The sequence below is a fragment of the Ambystoma mexicanum genome, chromosome 6p, assembly GCF_040938575.1.
Source record: "Ambystoma mexicanum isolate Mex_15411 chromosome 6p, UKY_AmexF1_1, whole genome shotgun sequence".
NCBI classification, from domain to species: domain Eukaryota; kingdom Metazoa; phylum Chordata; class Amphibia; order Caudata; family Ambystomatidae; genus Ambystoma; species Ambystoma mexicanum.
The window spans coordinates 1356763129-1356787253 of record NC_090935.1 but is presented as its reverse complement, the minus strand read 5'-3'; positions in this window follow the sequence as shown (position 1 = coordinate 1356787253).

Here is a 24125-nt window from a genome sequence, read left to right as displayed (position 1 = left end):
AAAAGACTGTCGCAAGTGGGCTGAATTATAGTATAGGTGCCGCTCAGCCTCTGTCGCCAACTGAGCCGGAGGGTGGGTGAGAGGTCCATGGCTGTCCGTGAACTCATCATTCCAAAGGGACGATCAGCTTGCACTACTGTCTGTGGCGGGGCTTATCACTTTATACCACTTTCCCTTTTGTTGGAATTTACTTTGTGACTACTTTCACCATTTGCCAGCTCCCTGTCTTGTACCCTCTTGTGTGGTCACTGCAACCTTTGCCAGTTCAGACACACAGGCAGCGCATCAAACACACACCTTGAAGAGAAGCATATGTGGATGGGATCGGGCTGGAGCATGCTGGCCGGTAGCAGAAATTGAAGGGGCCGGTGCAGTTTCCCCACATAACCACACACACGGCCATTCCCAGTGCTTTAGAATTTTTAGATCAGTTGAATCTCCCAACAATCATTGAAAAAGTCTGAAAAATCTTAGGTGTCTTGATAGCAGTTAAATAAATTATTGAGGCAATCAAAACTTTTTCTACTAACAAAGCGCCAGATAAAGCATTGAACTAGACTAGGTTGTCCGTTGGCGCTATCGCCCCTTTTGTACTAGCACTGGTATATATATATTTGGTATATATATTTGTGAATCTGTGACGTGCCTCCGTAGCTGACGCTTGTGAGATCATTGGCGGTCAAGCCTCCATTGAGCTACCCATTACATTTCTCCTCAAGCCTCCTTGTACGGTCTAGTGGTTTTTTCCATCATGGCCGCCGCCGGGAGGTTCTTATTCTCACTCCTCCTGGCGGTTGGCACATTGCAACACTGGGCCTCATTACGACCCAGGCGGTAAGTTACCGCCTGGGCCGTGACTTTACCACCATGGCGTAAACTACGTTTACGCCATGGTGGTTGGCGGACTTACCGCCCCATTCCGACCTAGGCGGGGCGGTAAGTCCCCAATCCCCATTTACCCTTCCCCATTCCCATTTTTGCCCCATAGGGCATAATGGGAGTGGGGAAGGCGTTAATTACGCCACCGTAAATTACGGTGGCGTAATTAACTCCATGGTCCCTTAGCGCCATGGATTTTAACACCTGCTAAAAGCAGGTGTTAAAAGCACCATGGCGCTAGGGGACCTCGTAATTGGCGGTAAGGGGTCGGCGCAGCTAACGCTGGCGTTAACCCCTTACCGCCAGGGTCGTAATGAGGCCCACTGTGTCTTTTCGCCTTTGGGGTTTACATGCCTTTCTTTTCACGCTCCTCTGAGTGCCCTTGCCTTCGCTCTCCTTTCCTCTGCGTCCCTGCACGGTGCTCTGTCTCCTCTCCACGGTGGAGCTCTTTGCCTTCTCCCTCCGGCTTCCCTATTGTATTGCTTCTCGGTCCATCCTAAGGATCACTTCCTGGGCTTCTCCTCTCTCTCTACTGAGGTCTGTCCCCTGTCAGTCCCTTCTAAGGAGTTCACCTGACTCCGGCGCCATACTCACCTGCATCTCCACCGCTCGTAGCGCATCTCTGGGCTGTTTCTTCCCTTCCTGGGAATCCCGTGCTGGTACCCCATTCCTGGTTCCCCCTCTCCTACAACCTGACGTGGAATCATACCCATTCTTTGGGGTACTCTTTCAGTGAAGAATACTTGCTGCTCCACACTGGACTCTTCGCTACAGATTGTCAACTGCTCCTGGAAAGGACGCTTCACAGCTGCTTCAAGACACTAGCAGCGAGGGTTTTTTTAATGTTTTTTTTATGCCCCTTCTGGCTTTTTCCCCTCTTCCAGCTATCTCAGGAGAGGGATCACTTGCCTGCTAGCCACTCAAGCGGCCATTGTGGCTTCCTCTTGAGGTAGACCCTACCTCCATAAAAAAAAGGACTACAGAAGCAGAGGAAGGAAAAAGACATCTCATCTAAGCTCCAGCAGTTCAGTTGAGGAGGAGGTGGAATTCACTGACTCTGACAGTGAACCTATCGAAGTTGACAGAATCTTACTTTGGAGATAAGAGGTATGTATGAGTCTAAGGAATTTAAATACAGCAAAGACCTTGAACTTAATACAACATCTCACTGGACTTCAGTGTCGTACCCTGAGAACAGATGAAGAGTGAAGCGGCGAACGTTCGGCAGAGCGAAAAGTCCACAACCCGAAATAGACAGTGTGTGCTGAGATCTAATGATTGGGCACAATGCACATGCTTCTGAGATCTGTGAAGAACGTTGGGTGCTTATAGCAAATGGAATATCACAGTCCTCTTGATTCAATTAAAAAAGAGAAGATTAGAAACCAGCCCTGCACGTTTTACAACAAGACAAAGTTCCCCTTTGCAAGGAAAACGGGGTTGTCATATTTGTATCCACACTCAAAGATTTTTTTTGTCCTGATGAATCGCCCCTCGAATTTCTCCAAGGACGTCGCAAGATAGATGTATCTTGAATGTCATCTTTGATGTCCTGGGTAATAGTCTTAGCAGTGCACGAGGTGGTGCGAGTTATGGTTGTTTAACTTACCATAACTGGTGAATTTCAAGGGTTTATCGGTTTTACTTGTAACCATAACATCCCTTTTACAACATTTTTTCAGTGAATTTCATATTTTTTAGTGCAACTTAACCATAATGTCCCTTTAGCAAAGTTATTTCTGTGAATTTCATAGGTTTTTACTAGTACGCCTTTAATCTGCCACAAGTTCCATATATTATACGCCCCCCAAATGTGGCAGCTATAGAGTCTGTGGACAGTGTGGTAGTCCGCAAACATCAAACGCATTCACAAAGCCCAGAATCAGAAATGAGACCCAAAAAACAGATGTACATAAAATCACAACTAATGTTTACAACACGCAAATATACCTTTTTGTACAAACACTTTCTTTAAAAAATATTATTCTTTTTTTATTATTAGGACACATTACAGTGGAATGCACCATCACAAACCATAACTGTAGACTTCATATAATCTCCTCAATACAACTCTGCATACTGATTGACAAACACCAGGTGCTTATTGAACTACTAATTCTCACAAAATAGTAAGTGCATTTTATTTATTTCTCTATTATTAGCTTTCATTATATAAACATGTGTTATAAGACAGAAACACTTTTCTTTCTCAAAGAAATGGCAAACACACTTGAGTGGTTAGAGGAGAACTTCCCAAAATAAGAAACGAGTGATGATAACAGAAATACAACATACAGAATAGGAACATCACAGTTGTCAAATTTGTTTGGTTTGAACACAATCTCTCCAACCCTGAAATCCACCCACCCCAATTGGTTACACACAGTGACCATTCAATCAGTCGGGACAGCGGATAAGATATTTAAAAAGGAGGAACAAAACGCATTGGCATTTGCCGTACTGGTTCATTGAGTACCACATTACTCCCCTTGCAATTGTTGGTTTGGGTTAGGGTCAAGATAAGCACTTCATTGGGACTGTGATATCAGGGAGCCATGTCTCAATCTGTCACTTCCCCATTTTCGAATGAAAATCCCCCACTCGATATGAAACGATTGCACACAATCATTTACCATGATGGCAATTTTTCAAATTGTTTTTCAAATTGTGAATATGTCCCATAGTTTGTTCATCCAGTCATTTTTGAAGGGTATGGAGCTCCTCTTCCATTTTTGGGCTAGGGCCACCCTACCCGCTCTCAGCATTGCTTCACTAAGTTTTGGGAATTGTGAATCGTTGCTCTCCTCGTCAGGGACTCCCAGGAAAACATGCAAAGGATTGTGGTCGGGGGATATTCCCACTGTGCCTTTGATCCAATTAAGGACTTCCGACCAGTAGACATTTGCCTTTGGACAAGACCATCACATGTGGAACCATGAACCAGCCTGGCTGCAGTGTCGGGGGTAAAGAGGGGAGGATCCCTGGAACATCTTTAAAAGGCATAGGGGCGTAAGTGCCAACAGTGCAACACTTTGAAAGTATGCTCCATTGCCGAAGTGTAGAGGTTACCAGAGAACATTAGTTTGTGTACTTTACCCTAAGTGTCATCTGAGATTTCCTGCTCTGCTTGATTGGCCCAAGATTGCTTAAAGCTCCATCTCCCTTCTAGCTCCGATGTAACCATCACCTTATATAGTTTAGAGAGTATTCCCCTACGTGTGGTGGCTTCGCTAATGACTTTCTCAAAGGGTGTGAGGGGTCGGGAAATCTTGGAGCACCATCTAGGATCAGACATGATGCCTTTTAGACGCAAGTACTCAAACACACATAACGATTCCGTACCCAGAATCTCAGACAGTGCGTCATATTCAATGAGGTGTTCTTCTGAAAACAGTTCACCGGCCCCTTCCGGTTCATTGTCCGACCATGTTTGTGAATGGCAGAAGACCCTACCCCCAACTTCCAGAGGGAACCCCCATAGTGAAGTCAGCGGAGACGGCCATGATGAGAGGCGGTCATTGGACTTTCCCTTTTTCCCTTTTTCCATAAGCTCCACAGGACTGCCAGGGTCGAGTGTTCCCTAATATTGTTGGGAATGGCTTTTGTTGCAGACCATTTCAAATCTCAGATTTCCAATACGTGCCCAACTCATCCCTAAGGTGTTCCAGCAAGACTCAGAATTGGGATACTTTGTAATACAGCCATAATTCAGGGAGGCCAAAGCCCCCGAAGTCTCTAGGGAGGGTCAAAGTAGACAGCTTGATTCTCGTCCTCTTCCCTTTCCAAATGAATTTGTTAACCATCACTTTTAATTTGACAAAGAATGACTCCGGGAGGGGATTCGAAGAGCTGTGAACAAGTAAAGCAGCTGGGGGAGGACATTCATCTTAACTGTCACCATTCTCCCAAACCATGAGAGTACCAGAGGGGCCGAGCGTGCCAAGTTTGTTCTAATCTTTTCTAACATGGGAGTAAAATTACACTCTACCAATGATGAGAGGTTCCTGAGGATTGTGATACCCAGGTACGGAATGGGTGTATCCTCAACTCTCATCCCACCAATAGTTTTCTTATCTCTGGTTGCGGAGTCTTCAGCTCCAATGGGCATTACATTAGACTTAGGAATGTTTATTTTCAGACTGATAGTGTGTGCTGGGTCTAGAAAGTTGCTGCAATACCCTGGGACCTCGAGCCACTGGGTTTCCTAGTGGATCTCCAGAGACACGAATCAAGTCTGAAAAGTCCCCTCCGCAGAGTGCTGGACCTTTAACGGCGAGAACTCAACTGCGATGTTCTTTCGTCTTCTGTGCTCTTTGAAAAGGCACCAAGTTACTGAATGATTTTATTTGGGAGAGAAGTTCAGGCAGGGATTTTTCTCTGTCTGTTAAATAACAAATAATGTCGTCTGTAAACAGGGAGAGTTTAAAATCAAGGGCTCTGCATTGAATTCCCATTATCTTTCGGTTTTCCCTTATTGCAATTGCCAGGGGTTCCACTGTAAAGGCATACAACAATGGCGAGATGGGACAACCCTGTCTGGTTACCCTAGACACGTGGAAAGGGATGGAAGCAATGCCATTAACTGCCACCCTCACCACTGGGTCATTGTGGAGAGCTAGGATTCATTGTCTGCCGTTCCCACCAAACCCCATCCTTAGCAGGACTTTTCCAATGTAGCCCCATTCCACTCGGTCAAAGGCCTTCTCGGAATCTATTGAGACCAAGTAAACCCTCATTCCCTTATTTTGCACCTCATGAATTAAGTAGATAATTTTCCTTATGTTATCCGAACCTTGACAGCTTGGGATAAAACCCACCTGGTCACCATGAATCAGGGAGGTCATTGAGTGGTGGAGCCTGTTGGCCAATCCTTTTGCCATGATCTTTAAATCCGTATTTAATAGGGAGATGGGGCGATAAGATTGGCATAGAACCGGGTCCTTACCTTCCTTGGGGATGACAACTATTAGGGCCAAGAGCATGGATCTCAGAAGCTTTCCCGTTTCAAGCGCATCATTACAATTATTTGTCATAAATGGGGCCAGAGTGGAGCGCAACTTCTTAAAGAATCGGAGCGTGAAGCCATCCTCCCCATGCGCCATACCCCCTTTCATCCCACCAATGCTGTCAAGGACTTCCTCCTCAGTAATAGGGACTTCTAATGCCACCACTTTGTCTTGGGGCAGGCACAGGATGGGGAGGGAGTTAAGGAACTGTTTGGCAGGGGAACCCTCCTCCCTGAATTCAGATGTATCAAGGTTTTTGTAGAATTAACAGAATTCTTCCGTTATTTGGGTGTCATCAAGGAGTCTTTCTCCCCTAGCTTTCCATATTGCTGCCACACTTCTAGCATTTCCTTGCTCCCTTAGCCACCAGGCTAGGATTCTATGGGCTCATTCTCCCTTCTCCGTGTATTTCTGTTTGAGTAATGCCAATTCGTGTTCAGTGTCGTGAATCAAGAGGGCTTTCAGTTCAGCTCTGTATTTCTGGAGTTTTACCCGGGGGGCTGGCAACATTTGGGACCTAAGTTTTCTCCCTGGTTGTAGTTTTTCTATTTTTCCCCTTAGGGACAATTCTTGAGATGCTCTTTTCCTCTTCTTTTTGGCTCCGATTCCTATCAGAACTCCTCAGATCATTGCCTTGAATGTCTCCCACACTCTTGGAATCTCCACCTCTCCATTATAGTTGAATTGGAAAAATTCTCTAATTAATTTAAGTAGCGATTGGGCAAACTCCTTATCTTTTAACAACAGGTTGTTGCAGGACCACCTAGATTTGTGTTTCCCCAACTCCACGGTCTGACCACGATATAGAATCTGTGGAGGATTCTATTTTCTAATGCACTTTCAATCGGGAGGTAGTCAATTCTTGAGAAGGTGTCGTGCACTTTTGATTAATAGGTGAATGGGGGGTCCCGACCACAAATCTGGATGAGGGAATCCACCACACCGAGCTCTGCATTGGTCTGCTGAATGTGGAGGGCCTTCTTGTACAGTATGTGGAACCACACATGGGGATCTGCTCTTTTCCTATGTACATCAGGGTCCAGGACCATATTGAAATTGCCTCCTGTAATCAGAGAACCTTCCACAAATGACTGAATCTTCCCCTTCAGCCCAATATTGTTCCTGTCCATCATTCGGAGCATTCAGAGAGACAAGGGTAACTACATTGCCTTTCACTTCCCCCTTAACCATCACAAACCGCCCGTGGGGGTCCCTCAAAACCACCTTTAGGACAAAGTCCAGTTTGCTTGCTACCAGAATTGCCATCCCTTTCTTTTTGTATGTATTGGAAGCATGGAAGACCCCACCTATAGACTTGACTCTCAGGGTAGGCTCCTTCCCTCTCTGCCAGTGCATCTCCTGAAGAAACATAATGGCCCTCATTACAACACTGGCGGTAACCAATGGCGCTATTAGCACCATGGTTGCTGCCGGAATTGTAACAAGTCCGCCATGGTGCCATGGTGCAATGGGGAATTACCACCCCATTCCAAGGTTGGACCAGCCGTTAAGGTCGGGAGCTGCAAAGGGACCTCATAATTAGGCGCTAAGGGGTTAACGGTGCCACAGCCTTTTACGGCGCCGTTAACCCCTTAGCGCCAGGGTCGTAATGAGCCCCAATGTCTAACTTCAGACGGTTAATTTCCGGTAACGCTAGATTTCTCTTGTTCAGGGAGTTTAGCCCTCTAACATTCAGTGAACCCAGTACCATAATATAGTTAGCATTAGCCATTTAGGACTATGAACAAGTCAATGATCCTCCTCTTACTAGTATTGTCTAATGTGTGGGCTGACCCCTGAGTATTGACTGGATTGCTCTTTGAAACCTCAATCCGCTTGAAGAATGGACTTGTACTGAATAATACACATGAAAATCCCCTTGTAACTGCCCAACCCCCAACTTTCCCTCCGACCCCCATCCCGGTGTCTGGACACCTGACAACATCTGGGAGGTCTTTGAGTCAGACCACCAATTGCTATCCCACCCATGGGCTAATCAATAAAACATAGACACCTCTGTGCCTCCTTTAAATTGCCTCTTTTCCTTGTAGTTAGCACAGCCCCCGGACACCACGCAATAAGGAGAAATTGCACAAATGAAAAAACATAAGAAACAAGTTGAACCTGAACGACCCCACAGAATTGAAAATCGAATTGAGAAATCACACATTTCCTGAGGTTTGGCTTGCTTGTCGGCTCCCTTCTAGAAGCTGCTGAGGATCTCCTTGTCCCCTCATGGTTGAGGGTGGGGGGAACGCCAGGTTCAGTTTCTTAAATCTGCAAAGCCCCTTGACACACCGTCTATCCTCTTACCCTTGCTCTTTGGGGTCCCACTCTGTATCCCGTCCGGCCCCCCAAGGGCGGCTACCAGTGCGGCCTCTCCATGAATTTCGTGCGTCACTCTTTTGATGTCATCTTCTGTAACGAGGTTGTATTTGCACCCCTCAAATTCAAAGGCCAGCGAGAAAGGGAAACTCCATCTGTACTGTACACCCTTAAAGCTAAGCCATTTAGTGAGGGGGTGCACAGCCATCTTCGGGATAGGTCCAGGAATATAGATATTTGGGAGGTTCCCCAGTCCACCGTCTTCTCTTTCTCACCATGTCCAATATATTTGCTTTTTCCATGTAGTAATGGAATTTGACCAGCATTGACCATAGTCCATGCACACCTCCCTCTGCACTGTGAGCTCTATCGATGGCTGGCTCGGTGGTACTATCATCGGTGAAGACCTTTCTGACAACTTAATTTATGGTTTTGATTCTATCCCCTTGTGTTTCTCCATCTCTTTCGGGAAATACGAAAAACCTCAGGTTGTTCCGGCGCTCTCGGTTTTCAAAGTCGTCAATTTTTAGAGCACACTGCTTTTACCCTCCTTTCCAGTTCCGAGATTCTCTAGTCCATTTGGGTCTCCAGTGTATCAATCAATGTTTGATTGGCCTCAAGGTCCTGGATTCTGTCGTCCATGTTGTCAACCTTTCTGTCTAGCCCATCAGGCCTTTTGCCAATGTCCGATCTAAAGCCCTTTATTTCCTCCAACAGTGCTACCATGTCCTGCCTTATGGAATGTGTGTCCTCCATGATTGGTGGCGATAAGGCGGACAAGTCTGCCTGGGGGTGCCTGGGTTCTGTATTGTAGTGGAATCTTTTCAGCGCTGTATGTCAACTCATGGGTGTAGGCCCCCTCAGAAGGTGAACAACTTAGAGGCAGCTTCTTGGGCCTGAATCCTCACCTCTCCTGCACCTGCTGCCCTCTTCACTCCTTCGTTGGTTGGGCACGTTATAGATTAGCGTGCACCCTGCTGCTGTGGGGGGACAGTGCCCTCTCTGTGGGGAGAGAGGGGCCCAGAGTCTGGTCTGTGGTTCTGTGGTTCTCTCCTGCAGGGCGGCAGGCCCTCCTGGGACGATGTCCACCAGCCCCCCTCCCGGGCCGATGGTTGGTGGATGTTGTGAAGAATGCCCGAGGTGGGGTAGGTGAAGGAAGGGCGCAGGCCGCCAGGGAAGCAGATGTGGGCCCGCAGCCCCAGGGGCCGTTCACAGTAAAGGGATAAAGCACCCAGGGGGCCCTCTGGGAGCGCATCCTCTCACCACTGCTTGTTATTCGACTGGAGGAAGGCACTGGCTGTGGGGGGGGGGAGCCTGTAGTTCACCCCCATGGTGTTACTTGGATCCCACCCAGGCAGCAATACTTTCTTGGGAGGTTGGGGGACCCTGCATGTTATCAACTGGGCTGTTCCACCCTTGGGCTAGCAGGTGGGAATCAATGTTCCACTGTTCTTGTTAGTCAGCCATCATGTACCCAGTCTAAAAATGTACAGGGCTGCACAGTCAGGGGGATTTTAGGTGGATGCAATCACACCCTGCGACAGCGAGGACTCTCACCCGTTCAGTAGTTAATTGGGCCACCCAGACCACTGGCCTCATGTCCGGTGGCTAAAGATTCTTTCACATAGGCGCAGTAAGCCCGGGGGTGCACCAAATCGGGCCTCACTGGGGGCCAGGACAATGTGTCGTAGCAAGGGCTCTCTCCTCCTCTCTCGCCTGCCTCGCCGCCAATCAAGTGCTCAGGCACAGGCGGGCGGTGGGTGGGGGACGACCAGGGCTCCCCCGCATCCGTCCCTCACATCTCACCTGCAGGTCCGGTGCTCCTGTCTCTCTCCTCTCCCTCGTGGGTCTGCCAGGGGTTTGTCGCTGCTCCTCCCCCTTCCCCGGCTCACTAGTCTCTTCTGCATGGTGCGAGGGGTCAGCCCTGGAGCAGGGCTCTGCCGTGACATGTCTTCTCGGGCCATATCTCAACCCTCCTCTGGACCCGCAGTACGGGAAAAGGCTTCTGAAGGTCCCCGGAGTGTGATACACCTGGGGGGTCACTCTCAAATGGTAACAGGGGCTCTGTGGGGGCTCAAGTCCCAAAATGTCCCGTGGGTAAGGAGCTGTGCAGAGCAGTTACAACATCTCTGTGCCCCCTGGTGGCCAATCTACAATACATATTTTAATGTAAACAAATAATGTAATTTGCACACACATTACTAAAATAATAATTTCTGTTTTTTTTTTTTACAGTACATAGTGTTCATGAAGAAACCATGCCCCAGTTTAATTATACACAATCCTAAGAATCAAAAAGAGAAGAAGTCCTATCCCCAACTGTAAATAATAAAATCATGAACTTGTCTAAAAAATTGGATGAACTAACTCATGTTTTTAAGTAACTTTTACAGTATGTAAAAAATCATGGCATTAAAAATGTTCCCCATCACAATCCTTCTTACACCTGTGCCCCTTGTCCCCAGCAATCATCCCCATCAAATTCTGAACATTTTAATCAAAGACGCTTTGATAAAACCTCACTCCCTTCCTCTCCTCATGATTATTGCACAGAAATTCCTAATTCTCCCACTTATGTTTCCGATTCCGATACCCCATCCCTCTCTTAAATATATTTATAATGCTATAAATGTTTTGTGTATTGTTGTGTCATATTTCGTTTATTTTTTAAAACCCCAACTATGAGTCTGCAGACACTACGACTGTCTGGGGTGTCCACACTCAAAATGAGGGGGCCCCCAGACAGGCACGATGTCCGGACATGTCCGGTTTCGGATGATGCACTTTTAATTAGTCTGCGAAAACTGCCTGTTCTACGGACATCCAGCGCATGGGCCGCCGACAGCAGCGGATGTCATCATGTGACTGCACCTGTGCGGCATGATGGGCGTGTCCGTGAATGGTGTTCGTGCCTGCAGACAGTTTAAACATGTTTTTCCAGCCAATCTAGGGTGTTTCAAACAGAAACGTTATCTTTCTACAGCTCCCAGACCCATTCTTAGTTGATCTGGCAACTTTTTACAACTTTCCAAGGCCTGTTTGCAAATTGGTTGTCCGCGGTCAGCACGACTGTCCACGGACGGGTCCTCTAAATTGACCCTCCCATTACTTTTCCTCATTCTCAATCTGGCTATCCAGGGTAAAGCATCTAGGAGTAGGAGCTGCTTTGCAGAACTTTGCAAAACTTTCTTTGTGGACAGCATCATGGCTTCTGCTATGGCTACTTCTTCTCCCCAACCACCGCCACCAACACCACCATCATCTTCTGGAGGGCCTGGAGAGGGGAACAGGTGCAGTGATACAGAAGATGAGGATCAAGAGGAAGAAGAGGATGCGGTGGAGGAAGTCCCTGTCACCAGTACTCAGAGTGAGTCTTTGGTGTGACAATTTTTCACGACCATTGGAAATGTCCCAAAGCTTCTTGCAAGCAAGGTTAGATGAACTCAGTTAAAAGTTGTTCTCCGTCACAGGAAACGTGGCTTGTATTCCTAAGTGACAACTTCCATGAGGCGCCACACCCAATCTACCCACACGACTGCGAGTAGGTTGACATCCTCCACCCCATCATCTTCATCTGCTTCTGTTATGAATACTCCTTTTGGGTAGAGGATGACAACTTCTGCTTCACAGGCCATACAGAACGCTGTTGACCCTTACCTTTAGAGGGTCACAGTGCTATGCTTGTACTGTAAAGCACCGATCTGTAGGGGGAGCAGTTTTGGGGGGCTTTCGAGGCTGTGGTCAGGGAGCATGAGAAACACTGCCACCTACCTCATTAAGGCCCTCCCAACATCTTCCTCTCTCCACCTGCCCCTTCGTCCCTGTGGTTGGTGCCACTTCTCCTGTTCCCTCCCCGACCTAGCCTGTCCTGAAAAAAAGCAAAATGCCCCAACAATTACAAAAAACAAAAGAAAATGTTTCTTTAAGAGCCACCTTTCACAGTTAAAACATAGAAATGAGAAAAAAAGTCACAGGCCACTGTGCAGTCTGCATAGTCTCCGGGCAGCACGGTAGTCCGTGGACATCTACAAAATTACAGGCGTGGGTTGGGATAATTGAAATCATTTAAATTGTTTTGTGTGAAGAAATGGTGGCTCTTAAAATAACTTTTTTGTGTTTTTGGCTTTTATATATTTTTGGTTTTACAAACTGAACTAAGAAAACATTTTACTGAATTGAATTATTTCTTCTCACTTTCACAAAAACTGCCTCAATGCATTTTGAATGTTTTCCACAAAAATCTGATTAACCACATCAGTGAAATGGACTCCATGTCTCCGAATAATATTGGCACTATGAAATGTAATGTTTGCATTATGAAACGATATCATGCCAACATCTTGCACAAAAGCACACACAGCTTTATTAATGTTGCGCCTCGCTTTTTCCATTTGCGGAACAAATGCACTCGAGCGCATCCACATTTGTCTCTGGGCAATGCGTGAAAAAATAATTTTCGAATTATGGACCTACTCCTTCAACTTTCCGAATGTCTCCTTCATTGCAAACTGCAAAGAAATTCCAGTCACGTTCCCCAAACTGTTCTCTCCATAATGAACAACAATAATGTCCGGATGTTTCAATTCAACCGTATTTGCACAAAATGGGAGCAAGTCCACCTACTTCATGCCTCGCACTCTATACCAGAACACTTCTAATTAAGGGAATCCAAGATTTTTGACAATTCCACATTGCTTAGAATACACCTTCAACCAATGAACCCAAGAATCCCCCACAATCCAAACACTCGGCCTGCTGAAGGACATTTCCATTGCCATTTTCAATCCTCTCACAATTCCTACTAACAAAATTCATGCTACCCTCTCTTTTCCTGTACACCACACCCAGGAAACTGGATTGGCTAACCCTCTGTTGTCCACGGACACCACAACTGTCTGTGGTATATGCAGGCCCCCTTTCCATGCCAGGCATCCACAAAAGACCCAGATGTGGCAGGTGCTGTCCGCAGACCACTGTGGTGTCTGCGGACCTCGTAACACAGGGACAGCCCTTCTACCCTTTCCACTTCCATGTTCTCAACACTCCCTCATTGGCTGCCTTCAGTCACACATCGTTCCACCAATCACACCCAAAACCTCTGCACCTAACCCTGTCATCTCACTTCAACACTTCAGATGTACACTTGAACTCTCAGAGTACATATCTCCTGTTAATGAAAGGCTTCTGCATCAAAAACTACTGTGTAACTGTTCAAGATTTCTATTTCCAGATTCAACAAGATCTGCATCTAACAACACATAGTAGAAGTATGCTTATTTTTAAAAAACAACATCTTCAACTCTTTCACACATATACATTTTCATGATGTTCATGATGGAAAAATGGAAAGCCTGAGATTTTTTGGTCTGTTTCACATCAAGGAAAATCCTTGTTGTGGCAATATAGAGAATTAGAACTGCGCCAGATGGAAACCCAGTTTATATTAGACTTTGAAACAAAAAAACCAAAGGGACATAATCGCGATGAGGAATTATACACATTTTTGAGTACCTGAGTATATGCAAGAATGAAATGCGATTAAGGGGAACATTTAGTTGAATTGTCTGCTTCTCTTTAACTATGTCAACTCGCATCCTTTATTCTTTTATTTCTTTTTTCTGTCTTTATATATAAATTTCAATTGGCTGTTCCTCCAATGCTTATTATGTCTCACAATGAGATTTTCTTCACCCTTTTTTCACCTTTTTTTCTCTTTTACTATTTTTATAAGTATTTTATGAAAATGATGATAATGAATGACGGTATAGGTTGCAAATTGGTGGTTTTAGTTTCCTTTCTTTTTATAGTTCCATAGAGATTTATGGATGATACAATGGAGAGCACTAGAGATTTGAAATATCTCGATAAAGGGTGTTCTCCATTGAAAGCAATATTTTTTTGTTTTCATGATGCGATTAACAATCTGCAATATAGAGTTATTATATTGAATATACATAATTAAATGTGCAACAATAAAATAACTGCAAGGTAAGCTATGCACTATGCACTTTAGATATTTTAAATTGTATTGATATCATTGCTGCACTCAGCTAAAAAGAATGGTAAGACAGCTAAATAATGAATAGGAGCATTGCACTTTTCATTGATCGCGTTATTGGGCGTGGTTAGAGGTACATGACATGGCAGCTAAGGAATATATGCACAAAGCACTTGACAATGTAATGAAATTCTGTTTGTTTTAACAAAATTGGATGTCATGAATATTTGCACATCAGTTACGAAAAAAACTATGCACTATGCACTTTAGACATCTTAAAATCTGCTGACATTATTGCTGTACCCAGTTAAAAAGAATGGCATGACAGCTACATAATTAATATGTGCATTTGCACTTTTCATTTGATTGCGTTATTAGGTGTGGTTAGAAGTACATGTCTTGGCAGCTAAAAAATGTATGCACGAAGCACTTTGAAAAATCGATAATGTAATGAAATTATGTTTTCTTAACAAAATTGGCTAGCATACATATTTGTACATTGATTACGAAAAAACAGCATATTTTAAATCAATTAAATATTTTAAAGCGCAGAGAATGTCTTTTAAGTATGCACTGAGCATAATATACTGGTGGCATTGTATAAATACAAGTGACCTTTACAAAATGGCCGCCACAATGAACCATTAGCCGGTTTGAGTCATGTTAGACTCCGAAATATGGAAAGTGAAAATGGACAATGAATACTAACCATAGAGTTTTGTATTTAAAGTGTCCCTAGGTGTATCATATTTTGTGTGTGAACAAGTGGCAAGGACGCCTTGAAACACGTCGCTCTGTGTTTTGTTTCTCTTTTTTTACATTTTTGCCAAATAAACTGGATATGATGAAGAGCTGGTCCCGAAAGCGTGCTTTTGTTAATTTGGTGTAAATCCGTCCAGTAGCTTTTTTTTAAATGACCAAAACTTAAGGCAAAGAAATAGTGATATCTATGTCCGCTCCACAGACTCACTTCCCTGTTCGGTCTGCGGACTGGCCTCAGACATTGGGACACGGCCGATGATTGGGTGGTGAGAAAACGTGAAATGTGTAGGTTTTCCTGAAACGCCCGCCATCTTGGATACACAGGCCCTCATTACGACCCTGGCGGAAAGTGACTGACCGGACCGCCACAGCGTAAATAGCGTTTCCGCCATTGCACGAAGGAGCAAAGTGCGGCCCATTCCGACCCATCGGGCACGAGCACCACGGCATGGCGGAAGTGCAAAGTCCGCGATGGCGGAAATGACCCCAAAACGGCCCACACCGCCGCCGTACGGCGCCCTAGGTGCAATACCGCCACCCATCACAGCGGACACCGCAGTGTGCGCCTACCGGAAAGTACGGTGACCGGAAATATACGGAAACGGAAGTTAAAACATGGGCCCGGAACGGGAAACATCCCGCCGTACACCTATAAAACCACTAAAACCACACAACCACTAAAAACACTACCCTGAGACACACCCCAACCCGTCATCCACCCTAGCGAAACCAAGAAAAATGGGAAAAGTAGCGAAGAAAGCGTGCGACCGCAAGCGGCAGGTCCACTTCTCCCGTGAGGAACTCACCGTGCTAACAGAGACCCTCCAGGAGAATGCTGCCGTCGTCTTCTGCACGCAAATGACCAGGACGGCACTTGCAAACAAGAAGGCCATATGGGCTCTGGTGGCACAGCGGGTAAGTGCGGTGGGGACCGCACCCCGCACCCCACAGCAATGCCGTAAGCGATGGGACGACCTGCGGATACGCGTCCGCAGCATACTCTCTGCCAACCGCAACATTGCCACAGCCACCGGGGGAGGTCCTGAATCACCCATCAAGTTGACCCCCTGGGAAGAAATCTGTGCCTCCACCATCGGAATGGAGAGCATAGAGGGAGTCGGAGGGATGGAGAAAGGAGTGCAGACATCCGAAGATTCAGGTAGGTGGGCCAAATCAAACAATGCCAAATCCACAAAGTCCATCCATGTGAAGTACCATGCGTCCACATAGTGCAACAGAAACACATGTCCAGGAGAACGTCCACACACATCGGCCTGATAGCGCACGTTAAAACCCACAATAAATACATAAATAATTAAAAACCCCTAAAACACGCACTACACGTGCAGCAGGCACACCCTAACTGCAGGCTGCCAAACAACTGCACCCTCACTCCACACACAAATGAAAGCACCTCCAAGGCCCCGACCCAAATCACCCTCAGGTACCACCCCAATGCATGTGATACAATGCCATTCCAATTCCCACAGACCCATCAATAACCCTCGCCCTCCTTTACTCCACCACAGGGTCCGATCCAAACGATGAGCTTCAGGACACCCCTACCAGCACACCTGCAAAGAGGGCCAAGACCAACGGCCAAAGACCCTCCACCTCAGCTGCACGCATCAAGACACGGCAGCAGCACAAATCAGGTGGCAGCACAGAGGAGGGAACATCAACAGGCACCCCAGCAGCCAGCATGCCTACAACACCACCACCACAGGTCCCCCCAACGGATGCCACAGAAGGCACTGCCTCTGGTGGCAGCAGCACCATAGGTGACACCCCATTGATGGCAGCATGCTCCGACACAGAAGACGGGGATGTCGAAGTCAGATCCATCCATGACCTGTCCCAATCCCCCTGTCTGTCCCATCCCGTACAACATGAGGATACCACGCAGGGGCACCCACAAGACGACGACTGGCCATCCCCCACAAGCCCTGTGGCAAGGCAACATGAGGTCAACAGCCCCTCTGTGACACCCCCGCAAATGGCCATGGCCCAGCAGAGGCAACAGTCCCTCGACCAGTTAATCGTGCAACAGCAGCAACTGGCCACGCTCCTCAAGGACCATGCCGATGAATGTGGGGGCACTAAGGCAGACATAGAAACATCAACTGAGACACTTAGGGCAGAAATGGAGAGAGGTACAGAGACACTAAGGGCACAAATGGAGAGTAGCACCGAGAGCCTGGGAGTCCAAATGGAGAGATGCACCGAGAGCCTGAGGGGGGAACTGCATGCGACGTCCAAGGACGTATGTGCCGAACTTGCCGCAGTGCGCCGTGTGCTCACTGAGCTCTCGCAAACCCTTAGGGACATGCATGGACGTGAGCAGGCAGAGACATCATCCGTTGCAAGTTCCGTCCAGGGCAGCCCCCAACGTAGATCTGGGAGGAACCTGCGCTCCACAGGCAGGGGTGCCCCTGATACCCGCAGAGGGGGCTTGCAATAGCGACTGCCCACTGACAATGAGCATCTTTGGACACTGGTGTTCGGGGGGGAGGTAGGAGGGTGGAGGGGGTGTGTTGGGCTCACTTGGGTGGCGGGTCGATAGGGTGTACAACATGATATCACATATGCCATAAACAGTGCACGATCAACCAATGAGATGTGTGGACATTGATCTTTGTGTACTAGGCCATCATAGGCGTACAGTCCATATTGTGCATGTCCCAGACACACACAGTGCCACGAGTCCCGTATCCATGTATCAGCCACCAGGCGTGAGTGCTAGAAGCATACATCAATGAGATGCTGACGAATGTCACGGCCCTCCGGTGCCTCGCAGACTCCTTGAGGTGCTGCCACATCCCCACCCTCATCATGACCATCATCAGGTGCTTGCAGTTCTGCGTCAGGGGGCATGGGCACATTTCTACGTACGCACATGTTGTGGAGCATGACACATGCCATCACCATCTTTGCAACCTTCTCATGGCGGTACAGGAGTGCCCCGCCAGACCTGCTGAGGCAGCGGAAACGACCCTTCAGTAGGCCGAATGCCTGTTCAATGACCACACGGGTACGTGAGTGGGCATGGTTGTAGTCCTCCTCATGCTGGTCCCGTGGGTTCCGGACTGGTGTGAGGAGCCATCTCTTCAGTGGATATCCAGCATCACCTGTATGTGGACGAGAAACGTATGATGTGGAATGCCATTGCTACGTACGCCCCCCCCCCCTTCCTGCCAGGTCATTGCCGAATCACATACCCCACATTATCATGCATGTAATGAGACTCACCGAGTAGCCAGGATCTGTTCCCTGCGTGTCGCTCCATGTAGCGTGGTATTGTAGAGTTCCTCAAGACCATAGAATCATGGGTTGATCCAGGGAATCTGGCACAACAATGTGTAATGATCCTGTTGGAGTCACACACCATTTGTACATTCAGAGAATGAAATTGTTTTCGGTTGCGGTACTGGGCCTCCATGGCATGTGGGACGACCAATTCCACATGGGTGCAGTCGATGGCACCAATGCAACCCGGTATGCCGGCAAGTGCATGGAATCCCACTTTTGTGTTGGTAATTTCCTGCTCCGAGCGTGGTAGGGAGATGTAGTCGTCTGCGTGCTGCAGGAGGGCATCGAGCACTTGCAATAGTGTCCGTGAGAACAGTGGCTGAGAAATGCCATGCAACTGTCCGACTGTGTGCTGGTAGGTGCCTGTGGCCAGGAAGTGGAGTACAGACACCACCTTCAGTAGGGGTGGGATGGCGGTTGGGCTATCTATCATGCTGACAAGGTCAGCCTGTGTCATGTCCACAATGGCGGCTATGGTGTCCCGGTCCAGACGGTAGAGGGTGTGGATCTGCTCATCAGTGAGGTTGAATGGATGTGCTCGGAGGCGTGGGATTGCGGGCTGCCTGCGTGGTGGTAGTGGCTGTGCTGGCGGCCCTTGCTGGCCCTGCCTTGGCCTCCTCCTCCTCCTGCGTCTCCTCCGTGCGGCCGGTTGTAGTTGGTGTTCGTCTTCTTCTTGGAGTTGGAGTACTTGCAGTGCTATCATGTCCCCCAGGGCCAACATCGCGAGTCCTGCCGGTAGCATTTCGGTGTGGTTGTGGGAGGAGACTGGCTGTGCAATTTATGTGTTTTCAGGCTGAATGGCCTCCACCTGTGGTGATTCATTCCACCTGTGCAAACTGCTCTCCCCTTTGGCCGAGCACGTCCCGCGCACAACGCTGCAATTCGTGGAATGGCATCTTGCTATTGCAATCATGTATTTGTACCCGATGGCCGTGTGACATTGGTTGATATGTTCATTCTGCTGTGGTCCCATTGTTTCACATACTATCTGTGCAGTCGCGAACAGAGTTGTGAAGGGTCAGTGGAACGTAGTACTCGAGTAACGGTGGGCCCTCATGCATCACTGTACCGAGTTGCAACGACGGGCGGGGCGTCCCATTCGTGGGTGAAGGCAGTTGCCATTTTCACACACAGCCGCACTCGATGGATTAATTAGTGTTTTCAAACGGCCACAGATGCCTCTTCGACGTGATGTTGCAAATGAGGAATTCGAAGGGCGGCGCTTTCGGTTTTCAGCTAGCGGCGAGGAAATGCCCACAGGTCTGACTGCAAATATAACGTACTATTATTCAATGTCCTTGAGACAGGGGCCATGGCGAGAATGCAATGATTGATATGAATGGTTTGGGATGCGCAATAGCGACGTGGGCGATGAGGCCGGACGTTCCCAAATACATGTTACTTCACTACACTGGAATTACGGGCTGGGGCACTGTGGATTTTGCAGGCTGCATAACGCACAGACTCAATGGATATTTCTAATGTTATGTGAGTAAGTATTCAGGCGTTTTAATCCCGGGATGAGGGAATGATGAATGGATGCATGGGCAGGTGATTTGATACAGAGTTTGCCATGTACAGGGCTTCTTGGGATCTATCCGCCTCCCCTACGCTATGTGATGCAGGGCTGCCATAGTGGGGCCATCGTCTATCTGGCCTTGTTGAGCCCTCCCTGTCTCGACGCGCCTTCAGACACTTGTGTCCATGCACGTTACCAATCCCATCTGATGGATTCTGTTTTGACAGACGCATGCACAGGTACACTCGTTTGTGATGGTGTTTACACCTCGATATAGATAGTTATGAGTCGCAAGTGGTTTTTGGGTGGTGATGGACCTTTGGAGTGGGCTAGCATGCATATGGCTGTGGATTTAGTGTGATCATTGCAGTGAGTTGTTGGAATGTAGTACTGATGGCCATTCTGTTCTTTTTCTTTTCTTTTGGTTGACAGGTATCTCCTCCCCTTTTGCCACTGCCATCTGTATGCCACTCCTGCAGATGGGTTTTACTCCCGACACCTGCTGCTTCGTGTTAATCAGTGGAGCAGCATTACGATCTTATGGGACGATCGCCAATGGGCCACATGCCCTTACGCAGTACTGGTGGCTCGGAGCAACATTTCGGCCTTTCAGCTGGACTAGTGCCTCCCCATTGGGACGGCCCTGCGGTTCTGTGCGCTTCCATGTTGCCTTTTCGTACGTGAATGTGGCTCTGTGTACCATGAGGGAACAGGGCGTCACACAAGTAGTGGCTGGTCATTTCTTGCGGATGCAGCCCACAATGGTGAAATGTGTTTTGGAGTTCATGGCCTGATGGCTGTATGGGCTTGGTGATTTTGATGTGCATTAAATTTCTATTCTGATTTGGCCCGTGTAGCGTTCTTCTTTGCAAGTGATGTGGCATATGCCTATTTGGGGGGCGATGTATTGTGAGGAGATCTGCACTGGGTTCCAGCTTCGGAGTTTAGTTGCGTGGTACTGTACTGGGCGCGTTTGCCTACGAAGCCCGTGAGGTCAGGGATGGGGGCTGCCAATATGACAGTTTGAATGTTGTCATGCTCAGGGGCGGGGGATTGGGTTTTGTGTAACAGATGCCGGTCAGCCAGGTGGACTGGTGGAATGATGTGATTTTCGGAATATTGCTGGTCACAGGTGCCTGTGTTTGCGTGCGTTTCTTGGTGGGGGACTGTGGTCATGTCCATTGGGATGGCTTCTGTATTCGTGCCATCTGTGCCCTGCAGCTCCCATTGGCCCCTGTTGTGTTTCTTTTGTTCGTTGGCATGCATGGGTGACTTGTACATTTCACTGGTTGCATTGTGACTTCATTGCACCTACGGGGAGTTGTACTTTGTGGGCAGGGAGCGGTGTACAGGCACTCAGTGGGGCCGTTTACGGTTGATTCGCGATGCCGTACTTCTCACCATGGCGGAATGGTGCATTCCGCCATGCTTGATGGCGTTAGGTACATGTCCGCTAGGGTCGGAATTGGCGTACCCTTGCGCCATGGTGGTGTTTACGGTTTGGCATGGCGCGCGCGCGCGTGCTTGGTGCAGTTAGCGTTGGCGTTCACTACGGTGTCGCTAATGGCATCGTACTTTGCGGTGACGGGTCATAGTCGCACCGAGCGCTATTCGATGGCGGTATTGCATTTCCGCCATCGTTTTCCGAATTCCGCCAGGGTCGTAATGAGGGCCACAGACTTTTTTGGGGTCCACGGACAGCACAGTGAAAACATTTAAAAAAAGCAACATTGCACTTGTCAAACTCAACAAACAATCTCTGGGGATGTGGGGGGCGATGAGGATGGGAGGGGATATGGCCATAAGAAGCCAAAAAACAGGTTGTTTCACCCCTCAACAGTCCGCGAACACTCCAGATGGCATGGGGCAGTCCTGTGGTGTTCGCGGACACTTCAGATGTCCTAGGACATCTGTACCTATTTCTCCATTACAGGGTTGGGTAAAAGCAGTTTTTGGATGGCTTATAACTTTTGCCCCACTCAATGAAACTGCATGTAATTTTGCAATTTTATTCTAGAACTAATCTTGCATGGATTTGCAATGTTTTGTGGGATTATGTCAAGAGGGGGCAAAATTAGAGGGGGGTCTCAAAATATTGTGAAGGCATAAAAAATAGGTGTCATTTGACGAATCTGCACAACATTTGGCAAAACGATTTTGGATCTAGATATAAATGGTTTTCTAGAGTTTGGTGGGATTTTCTCAAGAGGCGGCAAAATTAGAGAGGGGGGTCTCAACATTTTTAGATGTCTTATAACTTTCTTGCTATTTGACGAATATGGACAAAAGGTTTGAGAAAGATTATAGACCAAACCTTCAATGTTTGTGTAAAGACTGAATGGAATTTGTCAGGTGGGGGCTAAGTTATATGACTATTGTATGTACATATATTTTGACAATTTTAAAAAAATAAAACATGGGCGGATTTCGAGCAAACTCGTGAGGAGCATTGGCAATGACATTAAAACATGGTTTTGCAAATGTGCCCGTGTTTTATTTTTTGACAAGTGTCATAATGTAGGTACAAAAAATAGTCCTATACCTTTGGTGACTGAGGTATAGCCTGTGGCCTTGGGCAGTAGCCAGATTGTCTGGGTCATGGCATAAGGTCATGACGCAGACAATCTGGCTACTGGCCATGGAAAGTAGGGACGGAAATTGGTGTTACAGTGGCTATGTCTACCTGGGACCAGCTATGTGGTAAATTTATTCAAAGGTAGCATAGGTTTGAAAGGGAAAAAAGTGCTTGTGGTAATATGTTCTTAGGGTTTTGCAGGCTGCCATGGCAAGGGAAGAGGGGCTGTGTACGGAGCCCCGCCTTCTCTTTCCATGTTGGCTGTCTTGGAAAAGGATTTTCCTTCCTACAGCGGGACGCTGCAGGCTTCCTGCTATAGGAAGAAAAATCTATGTTTTATCACCCTGGGTTCACGCTTTGGGAACCAGGGGTGCTAATGGCCTTTATCCCCCATTTCAGGAGCTGCAATGGATGATAATGGTCCATAGCCCTCCTTATTTATTTATTTATGTATTTATTTATTTATTTATAACGCGCCAAAGCCAGCAGACATCAGGCTGTGTGGTTACAATATTTGTTGAGGAAGATGAGGTGGAGGAAGGCAGCTTACTACTTGCTGAGAAAGGAACAACCTTTCTGAGAGCATTGCAGTCATTGGATTTGGTGTGGCGGCGCATGGAGGCGGTCCTGTAGGAGTACTGTCCAGGTAGTCTGCAACTGAGTACAAAATTGCACTCAGTGCATTTCACTTTGGTAGCTTTAGCCTTTGGTACACTCCCAACAGTAGCAAAGAACTGGCACACCCATGATTCGACCTTGGTGCTAGAAGTAGGCACTTCCTCTACCTCATCTTGTTGGTCCTCTTCATTGTCTTTGAAAGTACTGTGCTTTTTTTGTTACGATGGTCTCTGTCGTGTTGGAGTCTTAATATTTGTAAAAACAGGATTTGGCGTTCCTCCTCTGAATCAAGTCATGGGGTCCCATCTTAAGATCAAATTGTCCATGGTAACGGATAGGGACCGACAGACCATTACGGCATCCACTGAACGTTAAGAAGCACACTTATTTGATCCTTCATAAAACACCAGCGCTTCTATGTGATGCAAGGCGGGTCTGCCCCCTACAGAGGCTGTCCCTAATGCATGCAGCACTTAAGAGCCCTCCTCTTGGGGAAAAACACTGAGTATGAATCAACAATTGAGATTCATCTAACGTCTGCTTTTTTGTGGAGTAAAGATACCACAGTCGTACCTGAAAAAATCACAATTCCCTGGACACTTGTTTTGAGGTCTATGGGCAATATTACACACATGGGTTTGTGGAAAGTTTGTGAAATAACCTTGGGGTACAAGGCAATATTAGTACTGTATGGAAGAAATCATCCCACCCTGAAGAAGGCCTTGAAAGAATAATGTGTAAAGTGACGCTAGAGATAGTGTTTAATGAAATGTATAAGGGCCGAAACATGTCGACAAATCTGATAAGACGTGTATCTGTTAAAAGTCTTTTGGAATGAAGATATACTGACCTCCGCATGAACTTTTTTATTGGATATAATGAATTTTTGTATGTAGATCTGTTTCATGTCCCTTCTTGATTCGCTCTTTTGTATGTTATCAATACATTGAAAAAGTTTTAAAAATATTTTGTAATAGTTAACTCGATGGTATGAGTGGTTCCTATTTGCTGGTCTCTTACTGTGTGAAATGCTAGCGATCTAATATGTCGCCTGTGTAAAAGCACCACCAACCTTACCCAAAATCGTGAGTGAGGGGTAATCTTTTCTCACCTTTATAGTGCACCTATTGTCTC